At 42.9% G+C, this 15,447-nt stretch overlaps 1 protein-coding gene across 10 annotated transcripts in view; it reads right to left on the bottom strand.

Moving 5' to 3' along the window:
- The window catches only part of GRM4 (glutamate metabotropic receptor 4), a 603,968-nt gene that overhangs the window by 415,199 nt on the left and 173,322 nt on the right, over positions 1–15,447 (bottom strand). For 3 of the 10 annotated variants that reach the window (XM_061632388.1, XM_061632386.1, XM_061632384.1), the window contains exon 2: positions 11,033–11,316. The exons of the other annotated variants lie outside the window; for them this stretch is intronic. The gene's annotated coding sequence lies outside the window, so the exon portion shown is untranslated. The remainder of the gene's footprint in view (positions 1–11,032; positions 11,317–15,447) is intronic. 10 annotated transcript variants of the gene reach the window in all.

Below are 15,447 nucleotides of genomic sequence, written 5' to 3'. Positions count from 1 at the left end.
CACAGCAAGCAAGAAAGGGGGGATGGTCGGTTTCAGCCTGCCTCCGAAAGCCTTGTCAATTTCATTCTACTTGCTGGGAGTTTTGCTTCAAATCAGAAAAGCATACATTCGTTTAAGTGTAATATCGCAAATGCAAACAAGAAAAAGGCTTCTGGTCGGTTTCAAGCCTGCTCCAGAAAGCTTTGTCAATTTCATTCTCAGTGGGAAAGAAAGGGAGAAGGAGGGGAGGTGACACATTTCTTGCGTTTTTGGAGAAATAAGTGCATTGCCAGCGTGTGTATCTCCTTAAATATCAATAAAGGCAGAAAAGCATACATTGGTTTAAGTGTAATATCCCAAATGCAAACAGGAAAAGTGCCTCTGGTCGGTTTCAAGCCTGCTCTGGAAGGCTTTGTCAATTTCATTCTCAGTGGGAAGGCAGGCGTGAAACCGACCAGCAGCCTTTCCTTCCCAGGGGAGAACTCCTTTACAGCCATATTGTGCTTCGTTGCAAAGGGGGAGAGGAGCATACCTAATTTTTTTGCTGACCAATTGGTTGATGGGAGAGGTTTTAGAAGCGGAGCTTGGAAAAAGCGAAAAGAATGTAGGGGTCTTACCGCTGCGTGTGCGGGTGCAAAAAAGCAATTTTTTTAATTGGGAAAGTGAACTAAGAGCAAAGTAAGGACTATCAGATGACAAACCGAATATGGAAACCGTGGATTATCCTGCTCCGTTTGGATAAGCCCCTAGTGTGACACTCTAATGCCTACAACACACTTACCACTACTTACATAAATGGGGACATATTTGGGTGTGAAATGAGATAAAAAGTAAGAAAAGAGCCCCTGAATAATCAAGGGATTTTTTTATTTCCTTTGTCATTTCCTTGTAAACATGTAAACTTCTGAAAAGCAGGTGAGCAGGATGTCTGGTCATAAAGGAATGCCCTCTTCCTTTCTGTTTTCACACATGTGACAAGGTCCATTTTTTACTCCAGAGATTTATTCCCCTTCAAACAGTCATGGCTTGTCCAAAAGAATCCTGGGAAGTGCAGTTTGTGAAGGGTGCTGAGATTTGTTAGGAGACTCCTATTCTCCTCACAGAGCTACAACTGGCAGACAGTTTAACAGTAAAACCCTCTACCCAGAGAACCCTGAGAACTGGAGCTCTGTGAGGGAAACAGGGGTCTCCTGAGAACTCTCAGCACCCTTCACAAACTACAGTTCCCAGGATACTTTGGGGATAGCCATGACTGTTTAAAGGGGAATAATAGTGGAATAAATACATGGTGTGAATGTGGTCAAAGTCTCATGCTCAAATGCACTAGACATTTGTGGCTGAAGAGTGAACACAACAACACATTTTTTTAATTTGTTTTCCTCTTAAAGATGCACAAACATCTTCATCTCTGAATTCCACATCACTGCGCAAGTGGACAAGTGGGTTTTCCCATACAGCAAATCTCTCTTCCCCCCCTCCTTGTCCCATCTCTTTTTCCATATGTACAGAAGAGCTCCTGCTTCTGTGTAGACCAGAGCACCATGGGACATGTCTCCCGTTACAGCCCTTGAAGACCAGGATAGTCCTTAGGTTACATCTCAATGGCGCAGTTGTTAATCTGCAATAATAAATCCATGTTAACAGCCTTTGAATCAACACTGGAACTCTTGAATATGCAATAATAGTTCTAGGTGATATTGGGAGCTTTAATTCAAGGTCAATAGGTAGCTAGGTCAGGGATTTATGATGCATAAGCAGCCAGGCCATTGTGTTAAACTGAGGGGAAAACAATTTGTTGAATGATGCAGAGATGTTCCATGAAATTCACAATCAGAGTTTTAAAAAAGAAGACTGTGCTCACAGAGGCATCCAAAGACCAGGCTGGAACTGCCCTGCATTTTGAGGAATATCAGAATACCAACAAATACTGAATGGTGTGGGCAAATGAAGTATTGGAATGCAGCATGGTTTAGAGGAAAACCCTATGACATATCATTGTACAGATATACCAGAACAGGGATAGGGAACCTGTGGCCATGCAGTTGTAGTTCACCTTCAGCTCTGATCATCCCTGCCCATTGGCCATGCTGGCTGAGGCTGGTGCAATCCCACAACATTTGGAGGGCCACAGGCTCCTCCATCCCTGTACTAGAGTCAACACTGTCAGGAGAATTGGGACCTATGAGTGGCAACAGTTGGCCACCCCATATGTAGTTATGCCTGCAGGCTTCAAATCACTTTCTTCAAGCTAGTTACCATGGAAGCCTATCTGAAAGAATGTTGCTGAAAGTACCAGCGTCAAAGTGAAGCTCTACAGTGAATCAAACTGAAAGGGTTGCTTGAAACAGCTACAGCTATGCTGTCAGGATGGGGGGGGGACTGTAGGCAATTAAGCAAAACATCTGCCTTTCCAGAAACTCCCAATGAGAACTGTCAGCTTCCAAAAGGATGCTAACATCTGGAGAAAACCTGCTAGGGCTGAAAACCAGGGGCCATGGGACAGAAACTGAAAGGCAAAGGATTTGTTAGGAAGAGGCTTGCATGGCCAGGCTTGATGACCCCAGTGCAGTGGTTCAGCACCCAGAGAAGGAAAGGAAAGAGCATGAAGTAGTATTAGTATTCCAGGCACAAAAAGGTTAAGAAGAAAGGCGGTGGGGGAGAGGAGGAATCTCAACTTGGAACCTTGTTAGCATTAGAAGTTGGTCCCCTGAAGAGCAGCAATTAAAGAACCGTTTAATGCTGAAAAGTGGCTCTCTGAATATGGAAACGTGGGCTTCCACATTCATTGCCTTTTCAAGTAATTTCTGTTAAATTTAGAAGGTCTAAAAAAAATCCCCTGGTACCCATATGCAAATTTTGCTTGTGGCTTAAGGGCTCTTTCCTATGTTACCGCTGCAGTATGGGAGCTGTCATTGTGTGGGTCCTTTCAGGGATCTTGTTCCTGAAATCGTGCGTGAGGGAGAACAAGCATGCCTACTCTCCACTCTGGCATTGTCCCACCCACATAATTTCAGGGAACGGGGCCTTAGACTCGGGGCTTCTTATGATCCTTGAACCAGCTGCATCAGAAAATACTAATGACTCTGAATATGTGGATTCACACTCACAGAAGAATTAACTTTGTGCAGATCTTTCCTCACTGAGTGGCAGAGAATGAATAGGAAGTTGATTCTCCTTTGTAAGAGAACCTGCAGTGGTGGCCTTCACAAGTTAGGGGAGGTTTGTCCTATGGAGAAAGCAGGCACCAAAGAAATATACCTGGCCCCACCCTCCTTGGGTCTGGACTAGGGTTGCCAGGTCCATGGCCTGAGACTGATCCTGTATCTTTAGGAGAAGAGGTCAGCCAAGTGCAGGTGTTCTTGTAACTCTGTAATGGGAAAAACCACAAGGTGGAATTCTCCCTCCCCCCTCCACAACTTTTAAAGATACAGAAGACCTCTTGGAGGACGGGCCTGGCAACCAAGAGGTCTTCTGTATCTTTAAAAGTTGTTGCTCTGGCATCAGCATGCAGGCACCAGAGATACAAGACATGAAAGACCTCTACCATATAAGCTCCTTCTGAGAGGAAGGGCGGGATATAAATCTAATGATGATAATGATGGGCAACTAATTAGAAACATAAGAAGCGGCTCTCCAGGATTTAAGACAACAAGCTGTCCCTTCCCTACCTGAAGATGTTGAGGTGTGAACATGGGAGATTCTGTATGAAAATCAGATGTTCTACCATGGAGCAATGATCCTTCTCCACAAATTACACACTCAGATAATCAAATATGGCCTTCTTCAATAGGTGAAAGGGATAGGGAAGTTAATTTCTCACCCTGACATATCTGCATGCAGTATGCCTCAATGGGGTTCCCCACAGTAAACTATTGATAAGATACACTGTACAAAGTGTTGCCAAGCCACCAGATATAGGTCTCTGAGCTGCTGGAGTGAATTATATATTTCCCTCCCTGTGCACTTGCTCAGTTCTTTGCAGACATCTTCCTCCCCTATGAATTTTCCATCAGAGGAAATGAAACACCTGGGAGCTACCTGAGCCACAAAATTAAAGTGGTAATCATATTAGCTAACCCTCCTATAGTGCTGCGTCACAGCTCATGTGCCTGATTAGAACATAGCTCCCTTGCCCTAGCTTTACTGTGCCTATCGTAGAAGGGAAAATGCTAACGCCTGATAATTCATATCCATTGGGTAATGACATTTTTCTCCTCTGAAGGGACACTGCTGCAAGCAATTAAGCACAAACTGAGCAATTAGATCATCCAATAGGAGTGAATCTTGCCAAGCCAAAATTAGGGCTTCTGTCACTCATCAGTACAGCTAGGGTTGCCAGGCCCAGCCTCCAAGATCTTCTGTATCTTTAAAAGTTGTGCAGGGGGAAGGGAAAACTCCACCTTGTTGTCTTTCCCATTACAATGTTGCAAGAACACCTGCACTTGGCTGGCTTTCTTTTCTCCTAAAGATACAGGATCAGTCTCAGGCCCTGAGCCTGGCAACCCTAAGTACAGTAATCACCAACAGGTCTAACAATGAATGGGGGAAGGGCTCAGTGGTAGAACATCTGAGGTCCCAGGTTCAATCCCTGGCATCTCCAGGTGAGGCTGAAAAAGAGACCCCTACCAGAAACCCTGGAGAACCGCTCCCATTCAGGGTAGACAGTACTGAGCTAAATGGACCACTGGTCTGATTTGGTATAAAGCAGCTTCCTATCAACTAATTAAAACTTGTGCTTCTGCTTTTCTCAGCAAAGGGTTTGCTCAAGGTATATACCAGCCTGGAGACTTTCTTTCCCAAGTGCCTAACGTGTTTCCATTGTCTCCAAACCTGTGTCTGATCTCTTCTTGTGTTCTTCTTTATGCTCTGACAAGGTGAATCTGGCTTGGGCCACTGCTTAAGTCACACCCAAACAGTAAGTAAAACATTTTCAACTGCATACTTTTCAGTTGTCCCAATGGGTCACTCTACTTCCTTCCTCATCCATCAAAATTCAGATGAGAGGATCAGTCGTAATCTCCTTCTGCCACGCTATTGACCAGGGCCAGTTTATGACATGGTGCCTAAGACAGATGGCAAAACATGCCCCCCCATCAGGCCTCTGCCCCAGACCCTCAACAAACATTGCCACCTGACCGATCAATGAGCAGCTTATGCAGTCCTGGCAGCTGCATGGCTGTTTAAAACAGAACTAGCAACAGCAGGCACCCACCATCTTAGATCCCTCAAAAAAGGCAACGTCCAACTTGAAATTGATGTCACATCACACAATGCACTTTGGGGCATCTAAAATGACGGGTGCAGCTGAGCAGGAGCTCAGCTTCAAAGGATGGAGGCAGAGAATGGACAAGTGGCCGGAGACAGCAGTTGATGGGTGCTTCATCGCCCTTAACCGTTTGCCACCTGAGCCCTGCAGCTCAGTGTGGTTTGTTATAGTGCTAGGCCTGCTACTTAGGGTCTTATCTGTTGGCAGCACCCATTAAAAAGAATAAGAGGTAGGGAATTTCCCACTTTAACCTTTGAAATTTTCTTTTCCCCTGTCTTACAAATTCTCACCAAGGTTTGTCATTCTATGTCTTCTGTCCAGCTGCCAGAGGGCAGACACATACTTATATTGTGCTGGTTCCAGTGCATCTCCACCTCTCTTTTTTGAAAACAGGGGCACAATAGTCAAACTCTACGCCTTTTTACTGATGGTCGGATCAGCTACAGTGCATTTTTTTAAAAAAAAATCCGCTTCAGAGAGATTTTACAACTGATTTGTAGATCAACCCGTTTGCCTTCCAGGTGTGGCCAATAAAATGCTTTGCTGCAGGCTCAGGCAGAGACAGTGATTGGCCCAACACTGCTGTGGACAGTCCTGAAAGGTCTGAAGTCAGCAGTGGAAAAGAGAGGTGTGTCCAGCTGAGGGCAGAGTCACTTCAAAACACAGCCAGAAAAACCATTCTCGCTGCTTTTCATGTAGCTACTGTGCCCGCACCCAAAGTTATTTACAGAGCCTGTGAAAGAAAAGGAGCACTGAAGAGGATTCTTAGGGGCTGTTCTTCAAGACCCCCTTCTTTCATAGCTGGATAAGACCTCTCCTTCTCCATCTGTGCTTCCAAACAGGTTGGCAGGGCCGGCCCCAGACATGCTGGGGCCCTTGTGTTCACATCCCTGCCATGAGCCAAGATGGTGGCAGAGGCTTCGGCCCCTTAGGGAAACCTCAGCTGCTATCTTGGTTAAGGGCAGCACTGCGCATACAACCACACAACAGCCGAGAAAGGTAGGTTGCAGCAAGGGAATGGCAGGGCTCAGGAGCTCTCGCCATGTGATCCACGGCAGTGATTCTGCCGTGAATCGTGGAAGGGAAGCGGAGGAGCCCCTCAGAGTTCCCTATAGCCTAAGGGGCCCTCAGCCAGGGCCCCACCTGGCAACCCTTTGGAGCCGGCCCTGCAGGTTGGCAAGGAAGAAGTCAGGGAAAAGAAGGTCTTTCCTAATGAAGGACTTTGAAAGTTAGCATCAGGACCATCTACCATGGATGGACTTTTGGGAAGATGGTCCTGAAGCACTGATCCTTAAGCAGCTCTTTTGAAAACAATGGCTTTTTCTTGAGTCCAAGCATATTTTGGGGGTCTTTGACTTGCACCATCCTTGTGCACTATCATAAGTTCCTGCCTCGGTATCTCCTGCCTAACATTATCACATTTCTGCGTCCTGTCCACAGACACATGAAACAAAACGAGGTGGCAGAGTTTTGAGATGAAAGAGTGAATGTTCCACTTGATTATAGTTTGGGGGGTGTTACATTTCAGGGCATTCTCTTGCATAATCAACCCCCTAAAAAGAAAAAACAGGAAAGAATGGGCTAGGTGGGACACTTTCTTGCTTGTAGTTTCAGGATGAGGTTGTTTTTTTCTAGGAGAACATTCAAAAACTGCATTTCCACCTGCAGCACAGTCCATTGTGTTGTTTTTGTAGATCAGGCCTTTGTCAGCACAACAAAGCATCACCACAAGCAGCTCCTGGACACAGATCCTTGGTGTGCTCCTGGCTCATCCATCTACATTTCCCTGATCTTGCAAGCTTCTCCTACATCCCAAGGCCTGCCTCATTGGTCCAGACTGCCTTGTCCTTCATATCTGACCAATTTTTTTGCCTCTCCCTTTGGTTTCACATCTCAGTCTCACTCTGCTTTGAGGACACCTTCATTCTATGATAGGTAGAAAGTGGAGACTATTATGTATTACTTGGTAAGGCACCATGAGTTGTTCTAATGTCATAACTGGGTCCAGGAATATCTCCATAGGGCCGGGCTATTATTGTCCCCCAGGAGGATATCAAGCAACCCTCACATTCCATACACCTACTCTCAAGCAACAGTATGATACGATCTACAACTGCAACATAATCCCCCATCAGAGAATCTGTCTGCGGCCTCTAGAGGACATCAGGTTCCCCTTCAAGTGCATTTATCTGCCCACTTTATCAATATACCTGAGATCACATCACAATCAGACATCTATTTCTTCTTATAATCATCTCTGTGTGAGAGAGTAGGGCATCATCCCCATGTCACAGGCAGGAAGCCAAGATAGAAAAACTAAAATCACGGGGAGTCAACATTAGGATTGCCATTTTTATTAGAGAAAAGGACTAGTGTGCCATAATACTTCTGTGGACTAGATTGGGGCAAGGGAAGCTTTCTCTTATCACAGGACAGCAGGGGTGGGTGGGAGAAGTTGCCCAGGCTGAAAAGATACCAGCTACAAACTTAAAGACCAGAGATCTGTTCAATACTGAAAGTGCCAAGCTTGAATCAAAACCAGGCTAAGCCCCAAGCTAACAGCCTGAAGGATACAGCACCTGCAGACTTTTATTTTATTTTCTACACTGCTGTGATAGAGTTAGATTCTAATATAACAAAGCAGATTCTGAAGCAAATTTTACAAATTATTTAAGTTTAGATTTAGATAAGCAACAAAGACAATCTTTAGTTTCCGCTGTCACCTTAAAGCACTCAGAAGTAACGAGACAGGATATAGCTCTGTTTGCTGTATACTAAACAGCAACACTTGAATCAGTCCAGATGATGCAAGACTCTTTGCAGGTCACCATTTAGGAGTATATCAGCCTCTGGCAATTTCTTTCAAAGTTCCCTTTTGCAAAAAGTACAGCCCACACATATCAAGGAGGCAAACACAGCACAAGTAGGTAGAAGAACCCTGGAACAACTGACAAAAAGTTTGGCAAAGTGTGCCAGCTGACAAAGAGAAAAATATTGTAGTGCCTCTTTAATTCCTAACCTTTTATCCTTCCTGAGCCAAGCTACTTAGGATTTTGAAATAGCTCTCCTACAAGAGAATGACCTGCTTTCCCTCTGGGTCACCCTTCAAAGGTAGTGCTGGGGGGGGGACCTGCAGTTCCATCAGTGAACATGTACAAAAAATGAAAGCAGAAAGCCATGAAACTGGTGGCAGGGGACTAAGTACACTGCAGGAAATTCAAAGGGAGGTTCCAACATGAAACTACAGTTCATCAAGAAGTTCAAGTTTATTCATTTGGGCCTGAATAGAACAATGGCTATAAGCTCATGAATTTATCTTTGCTAAGTAGGTGGTATTATCTATCAGTGTTGTGAAGGATCACTATGCTTAGTTTGTACACATTCAAGCACTGACTGTACTTGTTGCATGTCATTTCCCTCTGACCTCACTGCTCACAATTCACACACAACTGAAGATAACAATTCATGCAACCAGAGGTGTAGACTGTAGTCCATGAGCAGCACTCATACTAAATGTGTTAGTCTTTAAGGTGCCGCAGGACTTTGTATTACTCTTCCTGCTACACAAACTAAAATGGCTACCCCTCCAAAAACTGAACCAAGCATTTCAAAGTGTTCTCTTCCCTTTTCTAAATGTAAAGGGCCATCACACACCAGGATTACATAACCTAACTCCCTGTGTTAGAAATGAAGCCATGGCTGGCATGCTGTTCCTATTATCATTTCCCTGCTGGTACCTGAGCAGTGGGCCTCTTAAAGCTAGCCCCTTCAATTAACAAGATGTATGTACATACACATTCACAAAGGTCCCCCCAGACTGGTGTTTTATCGCAGGTGCATTCTACAACATGCTCTTGACACAACAATAGTGCATTATTTTATTTAGTCTGCTTTAGCTTGTTCTGCAGTGCTGCCCCAAATGCTATCACAGAAAGGGCTATGGCACAACAAAAATAAACCAGAACATTTGTGGTATAAAAAGTGAGCAGGAGGTTATGGGATATGCACTGATTGGAAATGAAGCAGTGTGACCACCCCAAAACTTTTCCAGCACAAGCAGTATTGAAAGCAGGCTCACATGTGACTGCCCAATAGCACCATGAGCACAAATCATCATGAATGTGCAATAAAAGGGCATCTGGAGGGGTCCCAAATGTTACACAAGAGATCTGTGGCTGGACCTTTCTGTAGTTTCTTTATTTTTTTATTTTTTGGATGTTTATGAACTGCCAGCTTATAAGAAAATATTGGGTTGCTATAAACCAAAACATAAAATAAAAATAATTAAAACATCATAAAAATAATAAAATACAGAATCCAATGTCCAGCAATGAACTGAATTAATTTTAATGAGATGCCACCATTGGGGGGGGAGTAAAATTGGCTGGAGCAATGGCAGGAGGAAAGGAGACGAACCCTTCCCACCTTCACTGTATTCCCAGTCAAAATCATTCCACCCTAAGCTGCTGTATGCCCTTATATCCTGTATAGATATCTGTATTCTCTCCCACCACCACAGCAAAAATAGCAACTGGATATGGGGCAACTTTGATTTGGGAACGGGGCAAAGGAATAAACATCACCATCCCCTATTTTGCTACAGTCAAATAGGTCAGTATGCATAATATGAAAAAAGAAAATGATCTTAGATATCCATGTAAAATATAGTTTGCCCTCAGACTGCATTCACAGAGTGTTTGTGTTGTGTTGTGGGGTGTGTTTTTTTGCATTATTTGTAACTGATAATTGTGTAAAGCAATGATGGCACAGTGAGTACACCACATCAGTATTTAGATTTCTACTTCCTGGGATTTTGAAAGCATACTGCATCTCACTACAGGTCTGTAAACTATTTTCACAATTGAAAATAAATCTTGGGTTGTATTAATCTAAGTTGTAATTATAGTATACCCACTGAAAATTAATGAACCTAAGTTAGTCATGTTTATTAACTTCAGCAGGTCTACACTGAGTAAACTAGCACTGAATACCACCCCTTGTATCCTCCCTAACCATGTCTACTCCGAAGTCCTATAGAACTCAGTGAGACTTATTCCCAGGTAAGTGGTGTTTGGACTGCAGCCTAATGCTGAACTTTTGTGTGTACTTAACCTAACTCTTCCATGAAAAGAACCTTTTTGTTTGGTTTGGATTGAATTTATGCCATTGCATCCATGTATTAATTCACTATGAACACCTTGATAATTTTGTCTGCTCGTTTCTCCTTTGCTGAAATAAAACAGCTTGCTTCAATAGTCTTATTTCAACATCTCCCCCCCCCATGCAATGCACATTTTTCAGCATGTTGAATGGGTGCAGCCATGCAGATTCAGCATTGTTTAGGGGGTAATTAAAAACAAGTGCATAATTCTGGGAGGATGGAGTGTATGTTCACAGTACGAGGACATGCGGAATAAAAATGAAATAAGACACAAAAGTTCTGGTTTTCAATGTACCTTCCAACATAAACTAGCCCTATTAGTCCAAGGCTGTGTACACACTCCCATTTATTCAGTATCCAGTGCACTCCCACCACTGGTTTGGAAAGCAGTGTACCCACGATGTTAGCCACAGTCCATATCTAGCTTGTACGTAGTCTGTCATTTTTTATGAAATACTGTGTTTTGATGCCTCTTGCTCACATGATCCGAACTGAGAAAACTTTTTAAGCAGTAATGTGTACACAGCCCAAGTCTCACTCTTTGTGGTATTTATTAAGCAATATATTTCCTACCACTAAAATCACTAGGAAGGAACACAAAATAATAATAAAACAGTGTGCTTTACATGTTTACTTGTTCAACAAGGCTTTACTCCAAGGCAAGTACTTGTGCAGAAAACTTCAAGTCCTAAACAGCTTCACACTTCTGTTCACAGCAAGCCTCCACCATTCTGCTCTTCAGTAGCTCATGTATCCAAGGTATGATCACTTTAAACAAGGAATGGGCAACAGGTAGATCAGGATCTCCTGGTAGATATCTGGTTGATTTCCAGTAGAGCAGCAAGGATTTCTGATTCTTGGATGTCTGAACAATAGCAACAACTAAAAGCCTCATTTTCTCCTTCCTTCCCTGATAAAATGAAGAAAACGGGTTGCAGGTGAGGAACAGGAGTGGATTTTTATGTAAAGTGGCTGAGGTTCTGCTAATGAAAACTAATTCCTGTCCTCAGAGGTACCTTTAATCTTCTTAATTTCTGTCTGCCCCACCAAGACACTATGCAAACACTCAGCTCCAGTTGATGGGTCTCAGGAACTAGTTAAAAAGCAAAGAAGATCCCACACGCCTGATGCCTGCCCAGTCGTGCTCTAAACCACACGTTCCATATGGTATGCATCCTTCACTTTAATGCAGTCAGTGAGCTGCTAACGTTTCTTTTCCCCAATTGTTTTTCACAACAATATCAGGTATGGAAGAATCCAGTACCAGCACTTTCAAATTTACCATGGAAAATAAGTCAGAAGTGTCATGCTGGTGTGAGGATTGGAGCATGAAATTACTTGGGAGGCTAGTCTGAGTAACATATCAGAATATCTTTAAAAAAAAACAAAAACAGACACTGAATAGCGAGTCCCATTTCAGCTCCCTCCTGTTCCATATGCGCACACCTCCGCAGTTTAAATTTCCCAAAGGGCAGACTTATTCCTCCATGCTGCACTACATATATCAAAACATTACACCAACTTGAGATCACATTCTCCTCCCCAAATCCCATGGCTATTAATCATTTCATACACATGTGGCTCCAAATGGCTGGGCTGTCAACTCACATAGTTCCTGATATTTGCAGTGTTGGTGTGGCAAATAGAAGGCTAGGCACACATTGGCTAAGCCCAGGGGATACAGGCAAAGCCAGATGCCACAAATTCAGGGCTTTTCATCAAAGGAAGAAAAAAAACTGGAATGTCTCAAACATCCTGCTGCTCAGGTAGGAAAGAGAAATAGCCCTGCTTATCCATGTCTTCTCAGACTGTACAACAGCCACTACAGGTATTCCTTTGCAACACTGAATGAGCCCATCCTATAGAAGCATTATATGTCTTTCAAGTGTAACCAGTGAAGTGAGCCTCAGTGACAGGTGCCTAGCTTTTTTTAATTTACTGATGTACTCTTCTCGGGGAAAGGCCATAGCTTAGGTAGAGCATGTGTTTTGCATGCAAAGGGTCCCAGATTCAATCCCCAATAACAGAGCTGGGAAAGACTCCTGCCTGAAACCTTGAAGAGTCGCTGTCAGTCATCACAGACAATAGTAAGTTAGATAGAGCAATGATCTGACATGGAATAAGGAAGCTTCCTACGTTTCTGTGTTTCTTTCTAAAAGCAACCATTTAATTTCACTGGGGTTTGTATATCCAAGGTTATCTTACACATTTTCAGTGAGTATGGAAACATCCCTAGCAGGAGATTTCTTGGCCCTTGGCTCCAGAACCCAGTTTTCCATGCTCATATGACTATATCTGGGGGGGACAGCAATATCAGTAGTCTCTGCTTCCTATTAGTCCAAGGAAACACAGTGTTAATTGAACCATTTATCTAGCAATTCCCTAGAACCTGATCAAGCCCTGCTCCAGATCCAAAGATAGTGGAGGCACAGAGCTACATTCAAAACTCAATGCACAAGAAGTGAGCAATGAGAATGCTAGGGGTGGTATAGAATATTAACAAAATCAGATTTGGTATTGAATTCTGGGACAATCCACAAGTTCGTCTCATCGTCGAATAGGCTTCCACTCTTTGTGTGAGTTCGCATCTGTTAACGACACCGTAATTTAAAAAAAAATCCGCTGCAAGAATTACATAATTTATGTAATTATTTTTGTAATCTGTTGCTGCTGTATACATTATATAAATATACAGCAGCATAAGGAATAATGGAGAAAATTACATAATTTTTCAGAAAAAGTAATGAAAAAAAAGGGAGAACCTGGATCGCAATAACTAGCAGAACACAATATATAGCGAATAGGACCTGGCAGCCCATTTGACAGATTGAAAAATGGAACAGAATCAAGTAGTGAACCCAATCTCTAGAGAAAGCAGGGTCAAATTTTGCCCAGTGCAGCAGATGCCCCCCTCCCCTTGCCTTGGTGTCCCCAGTCATACAAGAAGAGCAATTCTCACCTACTTCTGAGAATTAGGGGTGTACCACATTTGAGTATTTTTTATAGAAGAGTACTGTATTATTTATGTAAGCCACAGAAAATTATTACCAAGGAGAAGGAGGAGGCAAAATGCATTCCCCAAGTGGGACACTATTGAGTATTAATGCCAGGGAACAGTTTAGCTTAAGCTTATTTTGTGCAGAACCTAAGAGCGCAACTCAGTTGGCTAGGCCAGATCCTCACCTCTGCTCATCTCTGTGGTGCACCACTAAAGTCAATGTGGAAGTGCTAGTTTCCACCTGCTGGGGAATTTTCCTTACTCCACAGTTTGTATTATCTAAGGAGCCATTCTCCTCTACTCCACAGATCTGTGGCTTTCTCACATAGAAGGGGCTCAGCCTGAACTCACTCTGATAAATTGTGTATATCCGAGACTGTCAAAACTGCTTTGAAGGCCAAACTCCTGTTTCTGACAGTTGGGGCTTTTAAGCAATCAGAATTGCCACTTGCTGTCATCCCACCCCTTCCTTATTTTTAAGTCAGCTACCACCCAAAACGTACAACACAAAACATTCTGGAACACCCCCACATTTCACAACTGGGGAAATAGCATTATATTGTCATTATTATTACTACATCTTCAATGTGTATGGCACATTTAGCAAAAAACTAATAGACAGGCCCCTGCCCTGAAGAGCTTACAATCTGAAATTCAATGCAAGGAGAGGCAAAAGAGAGATGGGAGCAAAATGTTAGTGAGGGAAGAAGACATATTTAATTCAGCTACATACACATAGGCTTAATTTCAGTAAGGGATGGCAACTTAGGCTGCAATCCTAACCCCATTTACTTAAAAGTAAGCCCCACTGAATTCAGTGGGACTTATGTCTGAGTAGACACGGTTAGGATTGGAGCCTAAGCAGTTAAGACAAAACGTCACAGCAGTAGTTCTGAGGAGAAAGTTGAAAGAAGAATGAGAGATGGCCTCACATAAATGTTCTGGGAGTTTTAGTCACTCAGCAGATACCTTGGAGGGAGGATGGCTGCAGACAGGCTGTAGGCTGACAAGCAGACTGGAAACAGACATGTAAAGCAGGCTACAGATAAATTAGAGATCAGCTGAAGACAAGGAGGCTAGGGCCCTGGAAGTGTGTAGATAGACAACCAGGTAAATTCTTCCCACAAAAAAGCGACCTGCAGCCAGACTAAAGGAAATCAAGAGCTCTCCTAGTCATTGTATCCCTCCCTAGCAGCTGATTGACCCTTCAAATGGCTATAATTCCCTCCTTCAGTCAGCAATGCTCGTAGTATAAGGATGTGATGTTCAGGGCTCCTGGTTCAAGCTCCACAGGCCACTTGCTCTGACATTAAAAGTGGGAGATTTGATATATCCTATGGGTCATGGAACACTCTCACATTTCATTTCACTGCCGTGTTGAAAGGTTGCATATTTTGTATATTACATTTTAATGGTTTGTAGTCTGAAAGTGTAAGAAGGGAAAGTGGATGTTAAAGAGGCATGATGGATTAAGGCATTGTTTACTTTTATTTATTTATTTTTGAGAATGGGGAAATAGGGATGGGAAAATCTGCCAATTTTGGTTTTCTCAGTTTCTAATTTTTCCAGTCATAAATTGAGTTGTCCACATTTCTGCAGCAATTTGCAAATTTGTAAAAAGAAAATTCTTGTGAAAATTATCCAGCATTTTAGTGTGAGTTTCTCCTAATAAACACATTTTGTAGGCAAAAATGTGCACATTTTTGCAATTTCTTGTCATATAATGCATCCTTGTATGTTATTTTCATGCATATATTCATTTTTATACACACTTTCCCCTAATATATGCATTTTTGTAAATATTGTTTGGCTGGCAAACTGCATTGCAAAAATCTAATAAGTGTGAATTTTGAAGGATCACTGTGTTTCAGTTCTCATATTTCAGACAGTGCAAATTTGATAGATTTGGCTTGAAATGCGAACTGAATCTATTTTTGCATCCATCCCTAATGGTGACATATTTGAATAAAGCAGGGAAGGGGCCAGAGAGCTAGGAGGGGGGCACTGAAGGATTAGAGAAGGACAATGGGCTGCTCAGCTCAT

The sequence above is a fragment of the Rhineura floridana genome, chromosome 6 (assembly GCF_030035675.1).
Source record: "Rhineura floridana isolate rRhiFlo1 chromosome 6, rRhiFlo1.hap2, whole genome shotgun sequence".
NCBI classification, from domain to species: Eukaryota; Metazoa; Chordata; class Lepidosauria; order Squamata; family Rhineuridae; genus Rhineura; species Rhineura floridana.
Note: the sequence above shows the minus strand (reverse complement) of the source record. Positions and strands in the feature narration are given on the sequence as shown.